Source organism: Pseudophryne corroboree, chromosome 10 (assembly GCF_028390025.1).
Source record: "Pseudophryne corroboree isolate aPseCor3 chromosome 10, aPseCor3.hap2, whole genome shotgun sequence".
Lineage (NCBI taxonomy): Eukaryota > Metazoa > Chordata > Amphibia > Anura > Myobatrachidae > Pseudophryne > Pseudophryne corroboree.
The window spans coordinates 111,147,813-111,155,571 of record NC_086453.1 but is presented as its reverse complement, the minus strand read 5'-3'; positions in this window follow the sequence as shown (position 1 = coordinate 111,155,571).

The following is a 7,759-nucleotide window of genomic DNA, read 5'->3' as shown; positions in this document are numbered from 1 at the left end:
GCAGGTGTGTAGGAGGTCTCGTTGGTTGTCCTTAGCTCCCAATCCGGCAGGGTTGATCCCAAACAATGTCGCTGATCACCAGCCAAGTGATCAGCGACATTGTTTGGGATCAACCCTGCTGGATTGGGAGCTAAGGACAACCAACGAGACATCCTACACACCTGCCGCTCCAGCTGAACTGCAATCAAAGGAGACGCGGCTAGCAAGGTGGAGAGTCTATTCTGAAAATTGTCCACATACAAGCGGCCCCACTCACGTTGAGGGTTAGAAACCATCCAGCACCACTACCACCACGGAGGACGGACGGGGAGAAGGAAAGCAAACCAGCATCGCTGTGCACGGCGAGGATCTCCCCATCACGTCTGCATCCACGGACACGGTGGTAAGCGGCTCTATTTAGAAACTGTCAGTCTATGGACTTTGCAATTATATGAATGAGAACTGTGGTCCTATGCTAAAGACCGAGTTCTAATACAACGAAGATAAGAAATATTCAATGTTGTGGAAACTGTGTCTTTAAACAGAGAACTGAGTTTTCACCTTGGAAAATCACAGTTTAAACGTTGTGGATACATAAATTATGTTGCATTTTAATCCAGGAGTGTAACTATTAATTGTCTCTGATAGATTTGAGCACTGGATGTATAAAACAGAGAAATATCATCATTTTTATTATTATAAAATAATTTTTTAGAATGTGCCCCTAATGAGTATGCATACTTAATTTTTATTATATTGTGAATTCACTATACACAGTTATTCCACATTCCGCTGGTTTGGATGCGCTACGGACGGCGCTGGGGGGAGGTGCACATGTCGGTCCGCCTGTGGAATTTTTACTTGCCCTGGCAGAGATGGTTCTCAGTAAGAACTACTTCTGCTATGGGAATGAGTTTTTCATCCAGAACACGGGGACCGCCATAGGCTCTAACCTGGCACCGTCCTATGCGAATCTATTCATGTATCAATACGAAAACACCTACATTCTTCCTAACTTTGGTGATAAGCTTGCTTATTTTGGGCGTTATATAGATGATATTTTCATCTTGTGGAAGGGTACTAAGAGTGAGTTCTGTAACATGGTCCAATTTCTTAACTCTATTGATAGTCCTATCCGTTTCACACATCAAATTGATTATGAGTCAATTAATTTTTTAGATGTGACAATTTTTTCGTGAACAGAACCATCTGGGATCCACTCTGTACCGTAAACAGACTGATCGCAACACACTGCTGTTTGCCACTAGCCACCATCCCGAGAATCTCAAAGAAAGTATGCCGATTTCCCAATTTTTACGTGTATTACGTAATAATTCGTCCCCAGTATTTGCTGAGCAGTAATTGAATGACATGTCTGAAAGATTCTTGGCACGGGGGTACTCACCTAAAGTCATCTCTAGATGCCTTAAGAAAGCAAAGGTCAGATTCAGTAATTCTACTCAAAAGCCGTTTCATCTTTTGATCCTAGCCGGCTTATATTAACATCCACTTTTGACACCAATGCAAGAGTTGCTGAGAAAGCTATTAAAAAACACTGGTCCATAGTTGCAACTGATGCTAAATTGGAAGGGACAAGCCAAAGACCTCCTATGCACTCGTACCGCAGAGGACCAAATCTTCGTCAGTTATTGATACGACCATCTTTATTACCGCAAAAAACCAACTCAATGTGGTTAAAAATGAAAAAGAGAGGCTGTTTTCGCTGTCCCGACTGCACGACTTGTCGATTAATGACTAGCAGATCCTCATTTGCACATCCACACAGTGGAAAATGGATTCCGATAAAACATAAGCTATCATGCCTGTCTGAGTTTGTCATATATATCATCATATGCCCATGTGGGCTTTATTATGTTGGACTCACGACTCGCTGTTTTCGTGAACGGATGGCCAACCATCGCTATTCCATCCGTCAGGCACTAGAGACGAATAAAACAGACAAGCCGGTAGCGAGACATTGGCTACAACATAAACACTCTATATCGAGCCTTAAGTGTATGCTGATTGATCAGATCCCGCCGTCTATCCGTGGAGGTGATAGGGAACTTAAGTTAAAACAACGCGAATCCAGGTGGATTTTTGAGCTGGGAACTATCACTCCACAAGGACTTAATGAAGCTAACCCTTACGGGATTTTTTTGTCCTGATACTGATGAATTCTCTATGTGGATGCAGTCGTAGCAATATCCCCTAGTCCTTGTCTATTTCATTGATTTGTTTTTTGCACCTGCAGCAGAGTCTCTTATTTTTGTTTTTGTCCCTTCTAGTGCAATATATATGTCTACACATACTGTGTCATCCAAGGTGCATGTGGGCAGACTGGTATGGTTGACACCTGATTCTATGGTGCCTTTTTGTGCCAGCTGTCCGCGTTGCACGGTGGATGATTAATAGTATGTGACTTTTAATGATAGTAGTAAAAGTTATGTTTTATGTGGTCTCATGTTGTGTAATATTATATTGTATGTTGCCACGGTTGGGGATATCAGACATGTCCATTCTAAGCTATTGGGGTATCTAAGCTCCCGGCCTAATGTAATTTCCAGACCATTCATATTTATGATTAATCCTTGTTTGTTTTGAGGACTGGGTACTCTAGTGGCTGCGGAGCCCTATGCTGGTTATAAATGTGTTTAATCATGAGGCGATCCTTCCGCCCGGCTTTGCGTTCCATTTGGAACACACTAGATGCTCTATTTCTGTATTTACATTGGCATCGGGCGGTCATCATGACGACATGACGTCACGTCACGTCCGTTCTGTGGTGCGTCACTTCCGCCCTCGGCGTGCGTTCCAGGTGCTGGAACGCACGAGCACTTCCTGCTATGTGATTTAAAGTATTTTACTCGGTTTTTGCTGCCCGTTGCTTACTCTTTTTATATATATGGGCTATTACAGTTGTTACCCTGTGTCCTATGTGTCTCTGTGCGCTTTTGTAAATAGCTTTAGCATTACTGGCTGCTTTATTTACTTGGTTGTTAAACAGGAAGTGGATGTGGGCGTGTAGGATGATCTCCAATTGTAGGGGGTATAAATATTGCATTGTGTGAGCTGGCTGGACATGCTGCCTCTGGTGTCCTGCTATCTACAATACCTTGCTGGTGTCTTGACAAAGATCACTTGGGTGTGATCGAAACGTTGACTTCATGATGTGGTAATAAATAACCTTTGACCTTTTTAAAAAATTGGTGAGTGCCCTCTTTCACAAATGACTATATATTGGAATCTACTGTTCCTTGGAGTTGAGCACCACCTGGTTGGCCTTTGATTTGCAGATCAGTGCGGATGTCCATATATATATATTTTAGAGATGAGCGGGTTCTGTTCCTTGGGATCCGAACCCCCCCGAACTTCACCCATTGTACATGGTTCAAAGGCAGCCTCGGATCTTCCCGCCTTGCTCGGTTAACCCGAGCGCACCCGAACGTCATCATCCCGCTGTCGGATTCTCAAGAGATTTGTATTCTATATAAGGAGCCGCGCGTCGCCGCCATTTTCACTCGTGCATTGGAGATGATAGCGAGAGGACGTGGCTGCGTTCTCTCAGTTTCTGTGCTCAGTGTGCTGCAAATATCTGTGCTCAGTGTGCTGCAAATATCTACGTTCTCTGCCTGAAAAACGCTCCATATCTGTGCTGCATTGTAGTATATAGTAGGAGGACAGTGCAGAATTTTGCTGACCACCAGTATATATATAGCAGTACGGTACAGTAGTCCATTGCTCTACCTCTGTCGTCAAGTATACTATCCATCCATACCTGTGCTGCATTTTTGAAGTGCGCAGTATATAGTAGGAGGACAGTGCAGAATTTTGCTGACCACCAGTATATATATATAGCAGTACGGTACAGTAGTCCATTGCTCTACCTCTGTGTCGTCAAGTATACTATCCATCCATACCTGTGCTGCATTGTAGTTGTGCGCAGTATATAGTAGGAGGACAGTGCAGAATTTTGCTGACCACCAGTATATATATATAGCAGTATGGTACAGTAGTCCATTGCTCTACCTCTGTGTCGTCAAGTATACTGTCCATCCATACCTGTGCTGCATTGTAGTTGTGTGCAGTATATAGTAGGAGGACAGCGCAGAATTTTGCTGACCACCAGTATATATATAGCAGTACGGTACAGTAGTCCATTGCTCTACCTCTGTGTCGTCAAGTATACTATCCATCCATACCTGTGCTGCATTGTAGTTGCGCGCAGTATATAGTAGGAGGACAGTGCATAATTTTGCTGACCACCAGTATATATATATATAGCAGTGCGGTACAGTAGTCCATTGCTCTACCTCTGTGTCGTCAAGTATACTATCCATCCATACCTGTGCTGCATTGTAGTTGTGCGCAGTATATAGTAGGAGGACAGTGCAGAATTTTTCTGACCACCAGTATATATATAGCAGTACTGTACAGTAGTCCATTGCTATTGATATATTACTGGCATATAATTTCACACATTGAAAAATGGAGAACAAAAAGGTGGAGGGTAAACTAGGGAAAGATCAAGATCCACTTCCACCTCGTGCTGAAGCTGCTGCCAGTAGTCATGTCCGAGACGATGAAATGCCATCAACGTCGTCTGCCAAGGCCGATGCCCAATGTCATAGTAGAGAGCATGTAAAATCCAAAAAACAAAAGTTCAGTAAAATGACCCAAAAATCAAAATTAAAAGCGTCTGATGAGAAGCGTAAACTTGCCAATATGCCATTTACGACACGGAGTGACAAGGAACGGCTGAGGCCCTGGCCTATGTTCATGGCTAGTGGTTCAGATTCACATGAGGATGGAAGCACTCATCCTCTAGCTAGAAAAATGAAAAGACTTAAGCAGGCAAAAGCACAGCAAAGAACTGTGCGTTCTTCTAAATCTGAAATCCCCAAGGAGAGTCCAATTGTGTCGTTTGCTATGCCTGACCTTCCCAACACTGGACGGGAAGAGGTGGCGCCTTCCACCATTTGCACGCCCCCTGCAAGTGCTGGAAGGAGCACCCGCAGTCCAGTTCCTGACAGTCAAATTGAAGATGTCACTGTTGAAGTACACAAGGATGAGGATATAGGTGTTGCTGGCGCTGAGGAGGAAATTGACAAGGAGGATTCTGATGGTGAGGTGGTTTTTTAAGTCAGGCACCCGGGGAGACACCTGTTGTCCGTGGGACGAATATGGCCATTGACATGCCTGGTCAAAATACCAAATAAATCACCTCTTCGGTGTGGAATTATTTTAACAGAAATGCGGACACAGGTGTCAAGCTGTGCGTTGCCTTTGTCAAGCTGTAATAAGTAGGGGTAAGGACGTTAACCACCTAGGAACATCCTCCCTTATACGTCACCTGGAGCGCATTCATCAGAAGTCATTGACAAGTTCAAAAACTTTGGGTGACAGCGGAAGCAGTCCACTGACCACTAAATCCCTTCCTCTTGTAACCAAGCTCCTGCAAACCACACCACCAACTCCCTCAGTGTCAATTTCCTCCTTACACAGGAAAGCCAATAGTCCTGCAGGCCATGTCACTGGCAAGTCTGACGAGTCCTCTCCTGACTGGGATTCCTCCGATGCATCCTTGAGTGGAACACCTACTGCTGCTGGCGCTGCTGTTGTTGCTGCTGGGAGTCGATCGTCATCCCAGAGGGGAAGTCGGAAGACCACTTGTACTACTTCCAGTAAGCAATTGACTGTCCAACAGTCCTTTGCGAGGAAGATGAAATATCACAGCAGTCATCCTGCTGCAAAGCGGATAACTCAGGCCTTGGCAGCTGCGGTGGTGTTAAACGTATGTCCGGTATCCACCATTAATTCACAGGGAATTAGACAATTGATTGATTGAGGTACTGTGTCCCCGGTACCAAATACCATCTAGGTTCCATTTCTCTACGCAGGCGATACCGAGAATGTACACAGACGTCAGAAAAAGAGTCACCAGTGTCCTAAAAAATGCAGTTGTACCCAATGTCCACTTAACCACAGACATGTGGACAAGTGGAGCAGGGCAGACTCAGGACTATATGACTGTGACAGCCCACTGGGTACATGTATTGCCTCCCACAGCAAGAACAGCAGCGGCGGCACCAGTAGCAGCATCTTGCAAACGCCAACTCGTTCCTAGGTTTGCTATGCTTTCCATAAGAGGCACACAGCTGACAACCTCTTACGGAAACTGAGGAACATCATCGCAGAATGGCTTACCCCAATTGGACTCTCCTGGGGATTTGTGACATCGGACAACGCCACCAATATTGTGCGTGCATTACATCTGGGCAAATTCCAGCACTTTCCATGTTTTGCACATACATTGAATTTGGTGGTGCAGAATTTTTTAAAAAACGACAGGGGCGTGCAAAAGATGCTGTTGGTGGCCTGAAGAATTGCGGGCCACTTATGGCATTCAGCCACCGCGTGCCGAAGACTGGAGCACCAGCAAACACTCCTGAACCTGCCCTGCCATCATCTGAAGCAAGAGGTGGTAACAAGGTGGAAGTCAACCCTCTATATGCTTCAGAGGATGGAGGAGCAGCAAAAGGCCATTCAAGCCTATACATCTGCCTACGAATAAGGCAAAGGAGGGGGAATGCACCTGACTCAAGCGCAGTGGAGAATGATTTCACCATTGTGCAAGGTTCTGCAACCCTTTGAACTTGCCACACGTGAAGTCAGTTCAGACACTGCCAGCCTGAGTCAGGTCATTTCCCTCATCAGGCTTTTGCAGAAGCAGCTGGAGAGATTGAAGGAGGAGCTAAAATGGAGCGATTCCGCTAGGCATGTGGGACTTGTGGATGGAGCCCTTCATTCGCTTAACCAGGATTCACGGGTGGTCAATCTGTTGAAATCAGAGCACTACATTTTGGCCACCGTGCTCGATCCTAGGTTTAAAGCCTACGTTGTATCTCTCTTTCCGGCAGACACAAGTGTGCAGAGGTGCAAAGACCTGCTGGTGAGACACTTGTCAAGTCAAGCGGATTGTGACCCGTCAACAGCTCCTCCTTCACATTCTCCCGCAACTGGGGCTGCGAGGAAAAGGCTAAGAATTCCGAACCCACCTGCTGGCGGTGATGCAGGGCAGTCTGCAGCGAGTGCTGACATCTGGTCCGGACTGAAGGACCTGCCAACGATTACTGACATGTCGTCTACTGTCACTGCATATGATTCTGTCACCATTGAAAGAATGGTGGAGGATTATATGAGTGACCGCATCCAAGTAGGCACGTCAGACAGTCCATACGTATACTGGCAGGAAAAAGAGGAAATTTGGAGGCCCTTGCACAAACTGGCTTTATTTTACCTAAGTTGCCCCCCCTCCAGTGTGTACTCCGAAAGAGTGTTTAGTGCAGCCGCTCACCTTGTCAGCAATCGGCGTACGAGGTTACTTCCAGAAAATGTGGAGAAGATGATGTTCATCAAAATGAATTATAAATTCCTGCAGGAAGACCTTTACCAGCAATTGTCTCCGGAAAGTACACAGGGACCTGTGATGGTGGATTCCAGTGGGGACGAATTAATACTCTGTGAGGAGGGGGATGTACACAGTGAAAGGGGTGAGGAATCTTTTTTGGTGGGGGCCCAAACAAACTAGTCATTTCAGCCACATTCATGTGGCAGACCCTGTCGCTGAAATGATTGGTTTGTTAAACTGTGCATGTCCTGTTTATACAACATAAGGGTGGGTGGGAGGGCCCAATGACAGTTCCATCTTGCACCTCTTTTTCTTCTTTGCATCATGTGTTTGGGGACTAGTTTTTAAAGTGCCATCCTGTCTGACACT